This window comes from Hemitrygon akajei, unplaced genomic scaffold (assembly GCF_048418815.1).
Source record: "Hemitrygon akajei unplaced genomic scaffold, sHemAka1.3 Scf000072, whole genome shotgun sequence".
NCBI classification, from domain to species: Eukaryota; Metazoa; Chordata; class Chondrichthyes; order Myliobatiformes; family Dasyatidae; genus Hemitrygon; species Hemitrygon akajei.
The window spans coordinates 3,268,090-3,285,155 of NW_027331958.1; positions in this window are offsets into that span (position 1 = coordinate 3,268,090).

Here is a 17,066-nt window from a genome sequence, read left to right on the forward strand (position 1 = left end):
ATCACGTAGCTAAATGAGAAATCATAAATAACATCAAAATATCGTTCTATTACTTGTTTACAAACTGTATATTAAATTGTAACACCATGTATCTCGCAACAAATCACCACTCACTTAGATCATCGCAATGTACTGACAGAAGAGCAGATTATTTAATTCTAAATCAAGTCTGGCGAAAAAGCAGGAATATTTCATGTTGACTACCAAAAGCACTTGATTCTGCCCCACACTCTGATGAATAGACGCTCTTAATATATCTAAACTACACACGATACTTCCCAAATTCCTGCAACAATTGGTGAAGCATAGAAACATAGAAAAACTCCAGCACAATACAGGCTCTTCGGCCTACAAATCTGTGTCGAACATGTTCCTACATGAGAACTACCTCGGCTTTACCGATAGCCTCTATTTTTCTGAGTTCCATATGCCTATCCAGGAGTCGCTTGAAAGACCTTATAGATTCCGCCTTCACCGCCACCGCTGGCAGCCCATTCCAAGCACTCACCACTCGCTGCATAAAAAAACTTACCCCTGACATCTCCCTTGTACCTACTTCCAACCACCTTAAAACGATGCCCTCTCGTGCTGGCCATTTCAACCCTGGGAAAAAGCCACTATCCACACGATCAATGCCTCTCATTATCTGTACACCTCTATCAGGTCATCTCTCGTCTTCCGTCACTCCAAGGAGAAAAGGCCGAGTTCACTCAACCTATTCTCATAAGGCATGCTCCCCAATCCAGGAAACATCCTTGCAAATCTCCTCTGCGCCCTTTCTATGGCTTCCACATCCTTCCTGTAGTGAGTTGACCAGAACTGTGCACAGTACTCCAAGTGGGCTCCGAGCAGGGCCCTATATAACTGCAACATTACCTCTGGGCTCTTAATATCAATCCCATGATTGATGAAGGTCAATGCTCTGTATGCCTTCTTCACCACAGAGTTAACCTGCGTAGCAGCTTTGTGTGTCCTATGCTGTTGGACCCTAAGATCCCTCTATTCTTCCACGCTTCCAAGAGTTTTGCCGTTAATACTATATCCTGCCATCATATTTGACCTACCAAAATGAACCACTTCACACTTATCTGGGTTAAACTCTATCTGCCACTTGTCAGCCCAGTTTTGCATCCTACCAATGTCAAGCTATAACCTCTGACAGTCCTCCACATTATCCACAACACCCCCAACCCATGTGTCATCAGCAAATTCACTAACCCATCCCTCCACTTCCTCATCCAGGTCATTTATAAAAATCACGAAGAGCAGGGTCCATGAACAGATCCCTGAGGCACTCCACTGGTCACCGACCTCCATGTAGAATATGACCTGTCTACAACCACACTTTGCTTTCTGTGGGCAAAACAGTTCTGGATTCACAAAGCGATCGACCCCTTGGATCCCATGCCTCCTTACTTTCCCAATAAGCCTTGCATGGGGTACCTTGTCAAAAGCCTTCCTGATACCCATATACACCACATCTACGGCTCTACCCTCATCTGAACTGCACACAATACTTGCCAAATTCCTGCAACAATTGGTGAAGCATAGAAACATAGAAAACCTCCAGTACAATACAGGCCCTTCGGCCCACAAAGCTCTGCCAAACATGTTCCTACATGAAAACTACCTAGGTTTCACCCATGCGCTCTGTTTTCTAAGCTCCATGTACCTATCCAGGAGTGTCTTAAAAGACCCTATTGTTTCCGTCTTCGCCGCCACTGCTGGCAGCCCATTCATTCCACGCACTCAGCACTCTCTGCATTATAAAACATACCCCTGACATCTCATCTGTACCTACTTCCAACCACTTTAAAACTAGCCCTCTCGTGCTAGCCATTTCAGGCCTGGGAATAAGCCTCTGAATATCCACATGATCAGCGCCTCTCATTATCTGCAAACCTTATCAGGTCATCTCTCATCCTCCGTCACTCCAAGGAGAAAAGGCCGAGTTCACTCCACCTATTCTCATAAGGTATGTTCCCCAATCCAGGCAACAACCTTGTAAATTTCCTCTGCACCCTTTCTTTCGTTTTCGCAACCTTCCTGTGGTGAGGCAACTAGAATTGAGCACTGTACTGCAAGTGGTGTCTGAGCAGGGTCTTATATAGCTGCAACATTACCTCTCGACTCTTAAAATCAATCCCATGATTGATGAAGGTCAATGCTCCCTATGCATTCCTCACCACAATTAACCTGCATAACAGCTTTGAGTGTCCTATGGTCTTGGACCCTAAGATCCATCTGATCCTCCACACTGCCAAGAGTCTTAGCATTAATACTATATTCTGCTATCATATTTGACCTACCAAAGTGAACCACTTCACACTTATCTGGGTTGAACTCTATCTGCCGCTTCTCAGCGCAGTTTTGCATCCTACCAATATCCCACTGTAAACTCTGACAACCCTCCGCACTATCCACAGCATCCCCATCCTTTATGTCATCAGCAAATTCACTAACCCATCCCTCTGCTTCCTCATCCAGGTCATTTATAAAAATCACGAAGAGTAAGGGTCCCGCAACAGATCCCTGAGGCACTCAACTGGTCACCGACCTCCATGTAGAATATGACCTGTCTACAACCACACACTGCCTTCTGTGCGAAGCCAGTTCTGGATTCACAAAGCAATGTCCCCTTAGATCCCACGCCTCCTTACTTTCCCAATAAGCCTTGCATGGGCTACCTTGTCAAAAGCCCTGCTGAAATCTATATACACTACATCTACTACTCTACCCTCATCAATGTGTTTAGTCACATCTTCAAAAAGTTCAATCAGGCTGGTAAGGCACGACCTGCCTTTGACAAAGCCAAGCTGACTATTCCTAATCATATTATGCCTCTCCAAATGTTCATAAATCCTGCCTCTCAGGATCTTCTCCATCAACTTACCAAACACGGAAGTAAGACTCACTGGTCTATAATTTCCTGGGCTATCTCTACTCTCTTTCTTCAATAAAGGAACAACATCCACGACCCTCCATTCCTCCGGAACCTCTCCCGTCCTCATTTTTGATTCAAAGATCTTCAATCTCAGCTATCTCCTCCCTCGCCTCCCACAGTAGCCTGGGGTACATCCCTTCTGGTCCCGGCGACTTATCCAACTTGATGCTTTCCAAAAGCTCCAGCACATCCTCTTCCCTAATATCTACATGCTCAAGCTTTTCAGTCCACTGTAAGTCATCCCCACAATCACCAAGATCCTTTTCCGTAGTGAATACTGAAGCAAAGTAATCATTAAATACCTCTGCCATCTCCTCTGGTTCCATATACTCTTTTCCACTGTCACGCTTGATTGGTCCTGTAATCTCACTGTCTATTAACATCCATAAAAGAGCAACCACCATCTGTAAAATCACGTGGAGCCATTCCTGTCGACTCTCTATGCCCAGTGCGGTTTTATTCAGCTTTCAGCCCGCGCTCTCCTTTACAGAATCGGAAGAAAGTAGAGTATAAAATCAGAAATAAGACACCAAATTACACTGACACCGGTTTCTACATATGGATGATTTGAAATTACACCGTCCTTCATCATAAAACAAAAAGCTATTAAGGCAAATAGTAGAATTATTGGCTGATCAGGCTTGGGCGAAATCAGGGTTGTCGAGGGAAACACCCGATACGTCTCTTCTTCATCTTCCACCAGCATTTTGTGTGTGTCGTCTCTTCTTCTTCCTCTTCTTTTTCTTCTACCTCTCCTTCTCCTCTTCTTCCTCCTCCTTCTCCGTCTCTTCTCCTTGTCCTCCTTCTTCTTCTCCTACTCCTCTTCCTTCTCCTTCTCATTCTTCTACTTCTCCTTCCCTCATCGCTGGTCTCCGAGTACACAGTTAGTACAGTGAGAATGGTCCCAGGGACTGTGTTACGTTCTGTGTGAGAGATGTGGGAATTCTATGGGAATTCCAGCCTCCAGGATAATCCCATCCGCACCAGATGCGCCGTGCTGCAGATCCCCGGGGAACGCGGTGGGGAACCGGAGGGCCAGCTCGATTTCCTTCGGTTCATACGAGAGACTGAGGAAGGGGCAGAGAGGGGCTACAGGGAGGCAGTCACCCCTCGTCTGCAGTGGGCAGGTAACTGGATGACTGTCAGAAGAAGGAATGGAGGTGTGTGGCCAGTACAGAGAACCCCCGGGCCCGTCCCCTCAATAATCAGTCTGCCGTTATAGATACTGTTGAGCGGGACGACCCACCAGAGCGGAGCCGCAGCGCCGGGTCTCTGGCGCTCAGGGTCGGAAGAAAGGAGAGGTGGAGAGGACCGCAATATTGATAGGAGAGTCCAGAGATGGCGAAGTAGTGGAGAGATTCTGTGGACGCCATCGAGACTGGTCTCTCGCCTCCCAGGTGCCAGGGTCAGGGATATCTCGGGTCAGGGTCACGGCATTCTGAAGGGGAAGGCGAGCAGCTCGATTTGGCACAAATTGGTAGGGAAATCGAGGAGGTCCTGAAGAGAGATCTCAGGGAGCTTGGTAGAAAGCTGAAAAGCAAGATAACAGGGAGGTAGTCTCTAGTTTGCTGCCACAGCCTCTCGCCAGTGATGGTAAGAATAGGAACAAATGACAGATAAATGCGTGGCCGAGGGACTGGCGCAGGGGGGCAGGGGTCCGAATATCTGGATCATTGAGATTTCTGCCAGGGAAGGTACAACCTGTACACACGGGACGGGTTGCATCTGAACCCGAAGGAGACCAATATCCTCGCGGGCATGTCTGCTAGAGGTCTTCAGGGGGGTTCAGATTGCATTGGCAAGGGAAAGGAACCGGGGTGATAGGGCTGAGGGTGGGGTAGTTGGTTAAAGAAATAGAGGCAGTGTGTAGTGAGACCGCTAGCACGGACAGGCTGATGATGGGACAACATTGTCGTGAAGAGGATGGGCTAAAATGTAAAAGGGGGAAAAAGTCGAAAACAGTGCCGAATACAGGACTGGCAGGTGTGATATCTGACTGCAACTTCCAACGGGCAGGTGGGTGAACTTGTAGCACAATCGGGGACTGGCAGGTGTGATATCTGACTGCACCGTCTACACGGACAGGTGGGTGAACCTGTAGCACAATTGGGGACTGACAGGTGTGATATCTGACTGCACCGTCTACACGGACAGGTGTGTGAACCTGTAGCACAATTGGGGACTGACAGGTGTGATATCTGACTGCACCGTCTACACGGACAGGTGGGTGAACCTGTAGCACAATTAGGAACTGGCAGGTGTGATATCTGACTGCGCCGTCTACACGGACAGGTGGGTGAACCTGTAGCACAATTGGGGACTGACAGGTGTGATATCTGACTGCACCGTCTACACGGACAGGTGGGTGAACCTGTAGCACAATTGGGGACTGACAGGTGTGATATCTGACTGCACCGTCTACACGGACAGGTGGGTGAACCTGTAGCACAATTGGGGACTGGCAGGTGTGATATCTGACTGCACCGTCTACACGGACAGCTGGGTGAACCTGTAGCACAATTGGGGTCTGACAGGTGTGATATCTGACTGCACCGTCTACATGGACAGGTGGGTGAACCTGTAGCACAATTGGGGGCTGACAGGTGTGATATCTGACTGCACCGTCTACACGGACAGGTGGGTGAACCTGTAGCACAATTGGGGACTGACAGGTGTGATATCTGACTGCACCGTCTACACGGACAGGTGGGTGAACCTGTAGCACAATTGGGGACTCGCAGCTTTGACGCTGTGAGATTCACTGACTCATGGCTGAATGATGATTAACCCCCGAGGATGAATCGAAAGAACGGGCAGGAAGGCAGACGGACCGGGTAGATCTGTTGGTAAAATAAAATTAAATCCAGTCTTTAGAAGGAGGTGACAGAGGATGGGAAGGTGTTGAATCGTCGGGGGTAGAACTCAGAGACTGCAAGGGTACAAATACCCCGATGGGAGTTATGTACAGGCCACCGGACAGTAGCAACGATGCGGGCTACAAATGACAACGGGAGATGGAAAGTGCGCGGCAAAACGGCAGAGTTACTGTAGTCATAGGGAATTTCGACATCCAGGTAAACTGCGAAAACGAAGATGCTGCTGTATCCCAAGAGGGGGATTGTTTGTGTAAAATGCCTAAAGATTGTTTTGTAGAGCAGCTCGTGGGATCAGCAATTCCGGATTGGGTGTTGCGCATTGAACCGGAATTGTTTAGAGAATTTAAAGTAAAATAAAACCCTTAGAGGACACTGATCATAATATTGTGGCGCTCTGGATGGGGTGAGGGGTGGTGTCGGGGGCTGGTCGACAGCTCGCTCCAGCATTCCTAATGACCAACGCTATTTTTTTCTTCCTGTGCTAAAACGTTTCCGTAAGATTATGGCGGGATGTTCAAGTTCATTTATTGTTACATTTTGTTTGTATTGTCATTCGCATGTGTGTCCGTGGATCACCCGGACTGTAACCGGGCTGTGTGATCATCACCTCCCCCGTCTGTATGTGGCTCACTGGGTCTCCCCCCGGGTCATAGCGCCCGGTCTATTCATGTGTGTCTGTGGGTCACCCGGACTGTAACCGGGCTGTGTGATCATCACCTCCCCCGTCTGTATGTGACTCACTGGGTCTCCCCCCGGGTCATAGCGCCCGGTCTGTTCATGTGTGTCTGTGGGTCACCCGGACTGTAACCGGGCTGTGTGATCATCACCTCCCCCGTCTGTATGTGGCTCACTGGGTCTCCCCCCGGGTCATAGCGCCCGGTCTATTCATGTGTGTCTGTGGGTCACCCGGACTGTAACCGGGCTGTGTGATCATCACCTCCCCCGTCTGTATGTGACTCACTGGGTCTCCCCCCGGGTCATAGCGCCCGGTCTGTTCATGTGTGTCCGTGGATCACCCGGACTGTAACCGGGTTGTGTGATCATCACCTCCCCCTTCTGTATGTGGTTCACTGGGTCTCCCCCCGGGTCATAGCGCCCGGTCTGTTCATGTGTGTCTGTGGGTCACCCGGACTGTAACCGGGTTGTGTGATCATCACCTCCCCCGTCTGTATGTGGCTCACTGGGTCTCTCCCCCGGGTCATTGCTCCCGGTCTGTTCATGTGTCTCTCACAATAAAATCGGTTGTTGAGTTAAACGAGATTTCTCGCCTGTCATCAGTGAACAGACGGGACGCTGACGCGGTGTGAGAACCTGTGAACCGAGCATCGCGCCTTCCCACCGAACCCCGACGGGGTTGAGCCCACCCAAGCTCCCAAACCTGGGGGACACGGTGGAGCGTATCACCCGCCTCCCTCACGTCCAGCACCCGGCTACCCACGAGGAAGCGGAGGAAACTGAGGAGGAGGAGCCGGTGAGACAGGCCCGGCCTGTGCTTCGCTGGCTCCGCCATCCGGAAACGTCGAGCGGGCGGGGCCGCTCGAGACCTCCAGCGGAACCCCTCCGGTGCCGACTCTCCGCATGACCGTCTAGGTGAAGAGCAAGGCTTGTTCATGGACTGCGTGGTGGAGGGCAACAGATGCCTCGGTAACGAACCAGCCATCCGCGCCTGGGTGCTTAAAGACGGTGGCCCAGCTGGCGACCGTGCGCTACTGAGAGGGAAGAGGTGACTGCATCGGAGTGGGGATAAACACAGTCGAGCATCTGGCCGACATCCGCGAGTCCTGGATCTGCTGTCCCGTCGGCGGCCCGCGCGGCTGTACCGGAGGTAACACTCTTCCTCGGCGCTGAAGCCGTGGCTCTCCAGCAAAGCGGCTCCGGGAAGCAGACCAGGCGGTTTATCAATAACCACCATCGGTCTCACAGCGGCCCGCCACAGTGCAGCGCAGTCTGCAGCGGCGGAACGCAACACAGCGGGCCCAGGGGCAAGCGACGGTGGCGGCCATTCAGATTGCATCCGGCGGTGGCCTTATAGTAAGAGAGCGACTGTACTCCATTGGGAGTTTGAAGAGATTTGGTATATCAACAAAAACACTCAAAAATTTCTATAGATGTACCGGGGAGAGCATTCTGACAGGCTACATCACTGTCTGGTATGGAGGGACTACTGCACAGGGCCGAAAGAAGCTGCAGAAGGTCGTAAATCAAGTCAGCTCCATCTTGGGTACTAGCCTGCAAAATACTCAGGGCATCTTCAAGGAACGGTGTCTCAGAAAGGCAGCGTCCATTATTAACGACCTCCAGCACCCAGGGCATGTCCTTTTCTCACTGTAACCATCCGGTAGGAGGTACGGAAGCCTGAAGGCACACAGTCAGCGATTCAGGAACAGCTTCTTCCCCTCTGCCATCAGATTCCTAAATGGACGTTGAACCCATGAACAGTACCTTCATTTAAAAATACATATTATTTTTGTTTCTCGACGATTTTTAACTTGTTGAATATATGTACACTGTAATTGGTTTACTTATTTATTATTGTTATTTTTTTCTATATTATGTATTGCATTGAAGTGCTGTTGCTGCTAAGTTAACACATTTCACGACACATGCCGGTGATAATAAACCTGATTCTGATTCTGATTCTGGTCTGAATTTACCAAACCGTCAGATGAAACTTCCAAGGATATATTTTCATTAACTCAGGCAAAGTTCAGCACTCCACGCGAGCTTGTGCGTTCTGTTAAGAAGCGCACACACCTGAAATTGAATGAAGCACGACCCAGAAACAGTGAAGAAGTGATCAGTACAAACGGAAAAGACAATGACCGGGGGAAGAGCGTGACCCTCCTCGGCAGACACCCCACAGTCTGGGCAGACTAGTTACCCTGGCGTTCAGGGAAGCATTCAAGGAGCTGGAGACTTCGACCCAGAATCGGGCTCTTGTCGCAATACAGGAGCATGTCGTTAGCATGAAAAATATTAAAACCTAATAAAAGACCAATAAATTCAAGACGGTAGATGCAGAAAGTGCCGAGAGAAACCAGAAACAAACATGTTTCAGTTTCCTCCAGCAGTTTAACTGAATTTGATCGCTTGCACAGACACAACCACGTGGCAAACCTTCAAAATTCAAACTGATAAAAACCCATACCTCATTATAAACACCAGCCTGGTCCAGTTTCAGAGCCAGAGCCCCGCAAATTGTATTCCGACCGATCCGTTATTACAGACAGGACAATCCATAATACCCGCCCGGATATGACAACACCGGATAAACTAATAAAAAACACTTACTGAATACATACAGCCATTCCAAACGCACAGAACATATAGAAACCCATATTCACGCAATTGTCCCTAAATCCACAATCCTAAACATCACTAGAACAGTCCGTAAGTTCCTAGCAATTGGGAAATGAGTGTGCGTGCTTATGCCCGTACCCCACGATTTACCAGCTTGAGCTCAGGAAAAGAGAGAGATAACAGTTTTGAATGTGTATAATTATAGTGACCGACTGTACATTAATGGGCCCACAAAGCCCACAGCAAGCTATTTTCCACAGTTGAAAGGGTTTTGAATGGGCTCCGGGAGGAAATAATTACAGATCCTCTTTCTCATTTCCAGTTTCTGCAGAAATGTCGGTGACGATGCAGCAAAACGTTTCGACGGTAGGGGGAGCTTGTGCCGAGATCAATTGCACCTTTCGTATTCCCGACTTTCCCGACTTTCCCAGCAGATTGCGGGCACAGTGGTTGGCGACCATCTCTGGAAATACCCGGCTTGAAGCCGTCTTTGACTATAATTTCAGTAGTCGCACGTCTGACCGTCGCAGCTCGATTGACCGAGCGTATTTCAGGGGCAAACCTGAAAAGGGAGACTGTTCTCTGCGAATAAATGATGCCAGGAAGAGTGACGAGGGTTCATATTTATTCACAGTAGATATCTACACCATCTTCCCCATTACGACCCTTCGCATCGGAAGCTCACAATCCTTTCTCACAGTTTGGGGTGAGTGGCCCTAGTTTGTTCTGTAAACTTTCTCCTGTTGTGCTTCCATGCAGATGTGAAGTCACGTCGGCGTGGAGAGGAGGATGCTAGATCGGTGACTACACACGCCTTGCATCTTCACGAGTAATGTACAGTTATATCTGAATGCTAGAGTTTTAATAACCCTTACATACTGTGCGGGTCAAATTTGACCCCTTTTGACATTTCACTGCAGTAAAACCACCCTATATGCCATTTTTAGCCAAAATTTGATACCTTTTCCTAAAGTGACCCAAAATGCGCAAAAATGAAAACAATTAAAAATGTTATACTTTTGTACAGGTGCTACAAATTTTTGCACATTGAGGCTGTTCCGGGTCAAATTTGACCCGTATATATTGAAAAGATTTTAGATCTCTGAATCATTAGTTAAGGATTAATCACCCATTTATTAATGTCAGATAGGCGATTTCTACATTCTACATAGATCTGTTGTTCAAACTTTGGTATACACAATTGTTACGAGGGGATTCTTGGACCGGGTCAAAATTGACCCGGACCATACTGTGAAGGTATAGAATATGAACAGGTTGCCTGGGTTAAGTTAATTTAACTTCATAATTTGGGTAATACCGCCTATCTGCCATTGCCAGCATGGCGCTACTCCGGACAATTTACGCACGAAAGGGCAAGAACGAAGTTTTCCGTCATTAGTTAAGCACAGAGTAAAATGAACATAGAAACACGCAGCGTGTATTTTCATCCAGGGGTTGTACGGTCCCCTCAGGCCGTCTCCACCTCGCTCAACTGCCACCTTAATTCGGCAGCTCCCTCCCCAAACACAGAGACCGCCAGGTGTTTGTTTGAAATATATACCAATGTCTTCAGCGCCAGCGAGAGAACAAGTTTGTCAATCGACACCTGAGAGTAGGTAGGCTGCGGGAAGCAAGCAGGGTAAGGACGATTGCGCTGGGGGTCAGCTGTCATGGTCCGGTCCGTGAAATCCGCATCCCAGTTCGCGGTCCAGTCCACGTTCCTTATTCCAGGTTTTCCGGGTTTCCCCAGTTTCTGTTGAGGCACCTGATTCTTGTTTGGGCTGGCCTCATAAATAGCTTCAGGATTCAGCCTCTGGATGCTGGATTCTTCCTGTCCAAACCCCCTGCCTGTATCCCTTCCCTTCACCTTCCTCCTGGAGCCTAGCCGAGCCTAGCTTTGCCTTGCCTCGCTTCGCCTCGCCTGTGCCTGGAGCCTTGCCTCACCTCGCCTTGCCTCTGCCTGGAGCCTTACATCGCCTCGCTTTGCCTCTGCCTGGAGCCTTGCCTCACCTCGCCTTGCCTCTGCCTAGAGCCTTACATCGCCTCGCCTTGCCTCTGCCTGGAGCCTTGCCTCACCTCGCCTTGCCTCTGCCTAGAGCCTTACATCGCCTCGCCTTGCCTCTGCCTGGAGCCTTGCCTCACCTCGCCTTGCTTCTGCCTGTAGCCTTGCCTCACCTCGCCTTGCCTCTGCCTGGAGCCTTACCTCGCCTCGCCTTGCCTCTGCCTGCAGCCTTGCCTCACCTCGCCTTGCCTCTGCCTGGAGCCTTACATCGCCTCGCATTGCCTCTGCCTGGAGCCTTGCCTCACCTCGCCTTGCCTCTGCCTGGAGCCTTACATCGCCTCGCCTTGCCTCTGCCTGCAGCCTTGCCTCACCTCGCCTTGCCTCTGCCTGGAGCCTTGCCTCACCTCGCTTTGCCTCTGCCTGGAGCCTTGCCTCACCTCGCCTTGCCTCTGCCTGGAGCCTTACCTCGCCTCGCCTTGCCTCTGCCTGCAGCCTTGCCTCACCTCGCCTTGCCTCTGCCTGGAGCCTTACATCGCCTCGCTTTGCCTCTGCCTGGAGCCTTGCCTCACCTCGCCTTGCCTCTGCCTGGAGCTTTACATCGCCTCGTTTTGCCTCTGCCTGGAGCTTTGTCTCGCCTCACCTGTGTTTGGAGCCTCGCCCTGTTTGGAACTGTCTGTCTGTGTCCACGCTTTAGCTAGGTAGGTCCGGCCGTTTTGCCGCTACCTAGCGTTGGGAACTGTCCTGTCGTGTTCAGGGTTCTGTGTAATTAGTCCCGGCCCTACGTCCTTTCAAGAAGGAGCTAGATAGGTATCTTATGGATAGGGGAATCAAGGGATATGGGGACAAGGCAGGAAGCGGGTATTGATAATAGATGATCAGCCATGATCTCAAAATGGCGGTGCAGGCTCGAAGGGCCGAATGGTCTACTTCTGCACCTATTGTCTATTGTCCTGTGCCCAAGGAGGGGTCCCGGTTCGGTGTTCCATGTTCCTGTCTCTCCCTCAACCCAGCCTCTGTTTTCTGCGTTCCTGTTCTCCCTTGACCAAGGCTCTGTGTTTTCGTCATGTCCATGTGCCTCTCCCAGCGCAGGAGTACCTTGCCGAGCCCAGTGCTGGCGTTCCCTTGTCCTGACCAGGAGTCTCACGTCCAGTCCTGTTGTCTCTCCCTCGACCAAGGCTCTGTGTTTTCGTCATGTCCATGTGCCTCTCCCAGCGCAGGAGTACCTTGCCCAGCCCGGTGCTGGGATTCCCCCGTCCTGTGCTGGGTTTCCCTTGTCCCATCCAGGAGTCTCTCGTCCCATCCTGTGCCTCTCCTCGTCCTGTAGCCACGTCTTGTCCACGCCTGGTTCTGGAGTTCCAACCCGAGTCAAGACCCAGGTTCTGGGTCCTTGTCCAGTCTCTGGCTCGGAGTCCCAGCCCAGGCTCCTAGTCCCCAGTTCCATGTCCTGGTTCCACTATCCTTTGTCAAGTCTTAGCCCAGGCCCGGAATCCTTGTCTCGTTCAGGGCCTGTGTCATGTCCTACGTCCTTTCTTCCTTCTCACGCCTAGTCCTGTTCCTGGTAGTTCATTGTCTGTGTCTTACATTTGGGTCCACTCCCAATGCCCTCCTTATCACAACAGCATGGATTCGATGGAGCGAATGGTCCTACCCCTCGCGTTATACTGTCATACAGCACAGAAACAGGTCTTCGGCACCCCGCGTTCACGCTGATATTTTTCTGCTCATCTTCCCCGATTTTGCTTCCCCGCAGTAGGGCCATACTTCAAGCTTTACCGATCTTTATGTCTCATTCAGTGCATCGTAAAACCTTAGTGGCGACATATTTCCATGCGGTAACGTCATTCTCTGCACAAACCTGCCGCCTCACGTTACGGAGGATGAACAACTCTGATGGGCAGAAGGGTGCAGAAACGCCCATGCGCCCCCCCCCCTATTGGAGGAGCGCAAATCGCTACTATTTCGATGCTGTTATCAAGGAAGTAAGAGAGACAAAGGAAATCTGCCAGGGCAGTTGTTATTGATAACAGCTCATGAAAGAGAATGAGAGAGAGAGACACAGCTAAGATGGAACGTCTCTTACTGACAAAAGCCATTGATTTACTGCTATTGTCTTGTGGAGAAGGATCGTTTACTTGGTACTGTTCTATTCATTGAAACCCCTCAGGGGGCAACCAGAGTGGGCTGGTTTGATGGGTTACATCATCCCAACCTGATTGACACCTGAGACCCCGTGAGTGGAGATAAAAGTGAGGTCTGGGGTAACGACGCACCAGAAGAAACGCTAGTGAACATCAGAACCCGCACGAGACAGGGTGGGAGACCGGAGACCGAACGAAGGGTCGGTAAATTTTAACTCACAGTGTTTTGTAGCGAGACCGGTGGGGGCTTGTGTGTGTGTCCACCCTTGCCTGGGTGACGAGTCAACTATGGAAGAATGGTCTAGCTAAAGGACGGAGGGGTCATACGTGAATGGCCACAACAACAACGCATCGACGGATCAAAATCGTAAAGGAAGGAGGAAGGTTGGCAAGATAATAGCTGTTACTGTTCACACGTTCTCTCTCTCTCTCTCTCTCTCTCTCTCTCTCTCTCTCTCTCTCTCTCTCTCTCTCTCTCTCTCTCTCTCTCTCTCTCTCTCTCTCTCTCTCTCCAACAATTGCAACACATCGACAAACAATTACAGCAGCCTGCATGAACTGAACTGAACTTTATATTTCCATCTGACAATTCATTATCCCCTAGACAATGATAGAGCTTGTTTCATTAGTGATTATTATTATACCCGCACTTTTAGGTTTAGTATTGCTAACGTATATTCTATGTATATTCGCATTGATATTATTTTGTGTATTTTTGCTAATAAATATTGTTGAAAATGGTATCAGCAGACTCCAACGGACACTTCTACCTTTGCTGGTAAGACACCCAGTTACGGGGTACGTAACACTCAGAACCCTTTTAAAAACCTGTCTCACTGTATCGCATGTGCCCTTGTTTTTTTTAACACTCTTACCACGGGATAGCATTTCCACCCTCTTCCGTACCAGGGCCGCTTCTCTAATTCCATCAGATCACCGCTCCTTGGAAAACAAACCAGCTTGCCCAATCTCTGCCCATAACGCTAGCCCTCCAGTCCAGTTAACGGCCTGGAGAATCTCCACTGCACTCCCCCCGGAGCACACACCATCACCATACCGGTACGCAATACTCCGCGCTGAAAGGAGACAGGGAAACAGCGAGATGTCATGGTTTCTCTGTTTCTTTTTCTTATGATTGACATTTACACCCTTCCGAACGTGTTCTTCTGTTCTAGAAAAACCCCGGATCTCGGTTGGTGAGGGTCTGATCGCCGGACAAAGGGCGCGTTTGATCTGCTCCATTCCTGACAGCTGTTCCGGAGACAGACTGGAATTAAAGTGGATTGTTTCCGATAACGCGGTTACGGCGCAGGACAGGAAAACGGAAGGGGAGGTTGTCAGTGAAGGTCCTGGCACTCGGATGCTGACGTCGGCGCTCACATTCACTCCCTCACCCGCTCATCACCGGGAATCCCTGGGATGCGCTGTTTTAGCGAAGGGCGTCCAAAAGGCCAAGGAAACTATCACCATGGACGTTAAACGTAAGCATGTGTTCTCAAAGAGGAAGCGGCACACGAGAAAATATATGAATTTTTGATGCCTCCTCACGTGTATCAATTCCTGGTGTGTCTCTCCAGTGTTGTCACGAAAGTAATCGACACACACGGCGCACCGCTGCCCCGCACGGGCGGCCAAGCTGCGAAGCCGAGATTTCTCTCGGTAAAACTTTGCTGGTAGTTCTGTGAAATGCCGTTATTATACAATTCTGATCCAATTTTAAACAGTGGTCCGAGGTTTGAAGTTCGGCTGAAAACAGCGGCAGAACAGGCCGCTCTGCTCATTAGCACAGTCGGGATCGGCTGCACAATGTGGCCTCTCTTACACTGGAGGAACCAAGCGCCCGTTCGCTTCGCGGGGCAAAACCTAAGACTGCGGGAAGACTGCCGAGTTTACCGTTACCCGCTACTTTAACCCTCTCGGCAATACCCGAGACTGCGGGAAGAATGCCGAGATTACCGTTACCCGCTACTTTAACCCTCCCGGCAATACCCGAGACTGCGGGAAGAATGCCGAGATTACCGTTACCTGCTACATTAACTATGTATCCTACTTCCCGCTGTCCGTGACCTCCCGCACTGTTAGAAAGAACAAAGACAATACAGCACAGTACAGGCCATTCTGCCTACAATGTTGTGCCGACCCTTGAACCCTGCCTCCCATATACCCCTCCACCTTAAATTCCTCCATATACCTGTCTAGTAGTCTCTAGTGTATTGGCCTTCATCACTGACTCAGGCAGTGCATTCCACGCATCAACCACTCTCCTGTAATATCCCCTTGAACTTTACACCCCTTACCTTAAAGCCATGTCCTCTTGTACTGAGCAGTGGTGCCCTGGGGAAGAGGCGCTGGCTGTCCACTCTATCTATTCCTCTTAATATCCAGAGTTTTATACAGCTGCATCATTACCCCAGCGACTCTTGGACTCTATCCCTCGACTTATGAATCCTAACACTCCATAAGCATTCTTAACTACCCTATCTACCTGTGAGGCAACCTTCAGGGATCTGTGGACATGTATCCCCAGATCCCTCTGCTCCTCCACACTACCAAGTATCCTGCCATTTACTTTGTACTCTGCCTTGGAGTTTGTCCTTCCAAAGTGTACCACCTCTCACTTCTCCGGGTTGAACTCCATCTGCCACTTCCCAGCCCACTTCTGCATCCTATCAATGTCTCTCTGCAATCTTCGACAATCCTCTACACTATCTACAACACCACCAACCTTTGTGTCGTCTGCAAACTTGCCAACCCACCCTTCTACCCCCACATCCAGGTCGTTAATAAAAATCACAAAAAGTAGAGGCCCCAGAACCAATCCTTGTGGGACAGCACTAGTCACAACCCTCCATTCTGAATGTACTCCCTCAATCACAACCCTCTGTCTTCTGCAGGCAAGCCAATTCTGAATACACCTGGCCAAATTTCCCTGGATCCCATGCCTTCTGACTTTCTGAATAAGCCTGCCATGTGGAACCTTGTCAAAAGCCTTACTAAAATCCATGTAGATCACATCCACTGCACTACCCTCATCTATATGCATGGACACCTCCTCAAAGAACTCTATCAGGCTTGTTAGACACGATCTGCCCTTCACAAAGCCATTCTGACTGTCCCTGACCAGACCATGATTCTCTAAATGCCCATACATTCTACCTCCAAGAATCTTTCCCAACAGCTTTCCCACCACAGACGTAAGGCTCACTGGTATATAATTACCCGGACTATCCCTACTATCTTTTTTGAACAAGGGGACAGCATTCGCCTCCCTCCAATCCTCCGGTACCATTCCCGTGGACAACGAGGACATAAGCATCCTAGTCAGAGGCTCAGCAATCTCTTTCCTCGCCTCGTGGAGCAGCCTGGGGAATATTCCGTCAGGCCCCGGGGACTTATCCGTCCTAATGTATTTTAACAACTCCAACACCTCTTCTCCCTTAATATCAACATGCTCCACATCATCAACCTCACTCATATTATCCTCACCGTCGTCAAGTTCCCTCTCATTGGTGAATACCGAAGAGAAGTATTCATTGGGGACCTCGCTCATTTCCACACCCTCATGGCATATCTTCCTACCTTTATATCTTCACTCCTGTCAACCTTTTGTTCTTCGCATAATTGAAGAATGCCTTGGGGTTTTCCTTTACCCTACTCGCTAAGGCCTTCTCATGCCCCCTTCTTGTTCTCCTCAGCCCCTTCTTTGCAAGCTCTTTTCTTGCTACCCTATATTCCTCAATCGATTCATCTGATCCCTGCTTCCTAAACCTTACGTATGCTGCCTTCTTCCACCTGAATAGATTCTC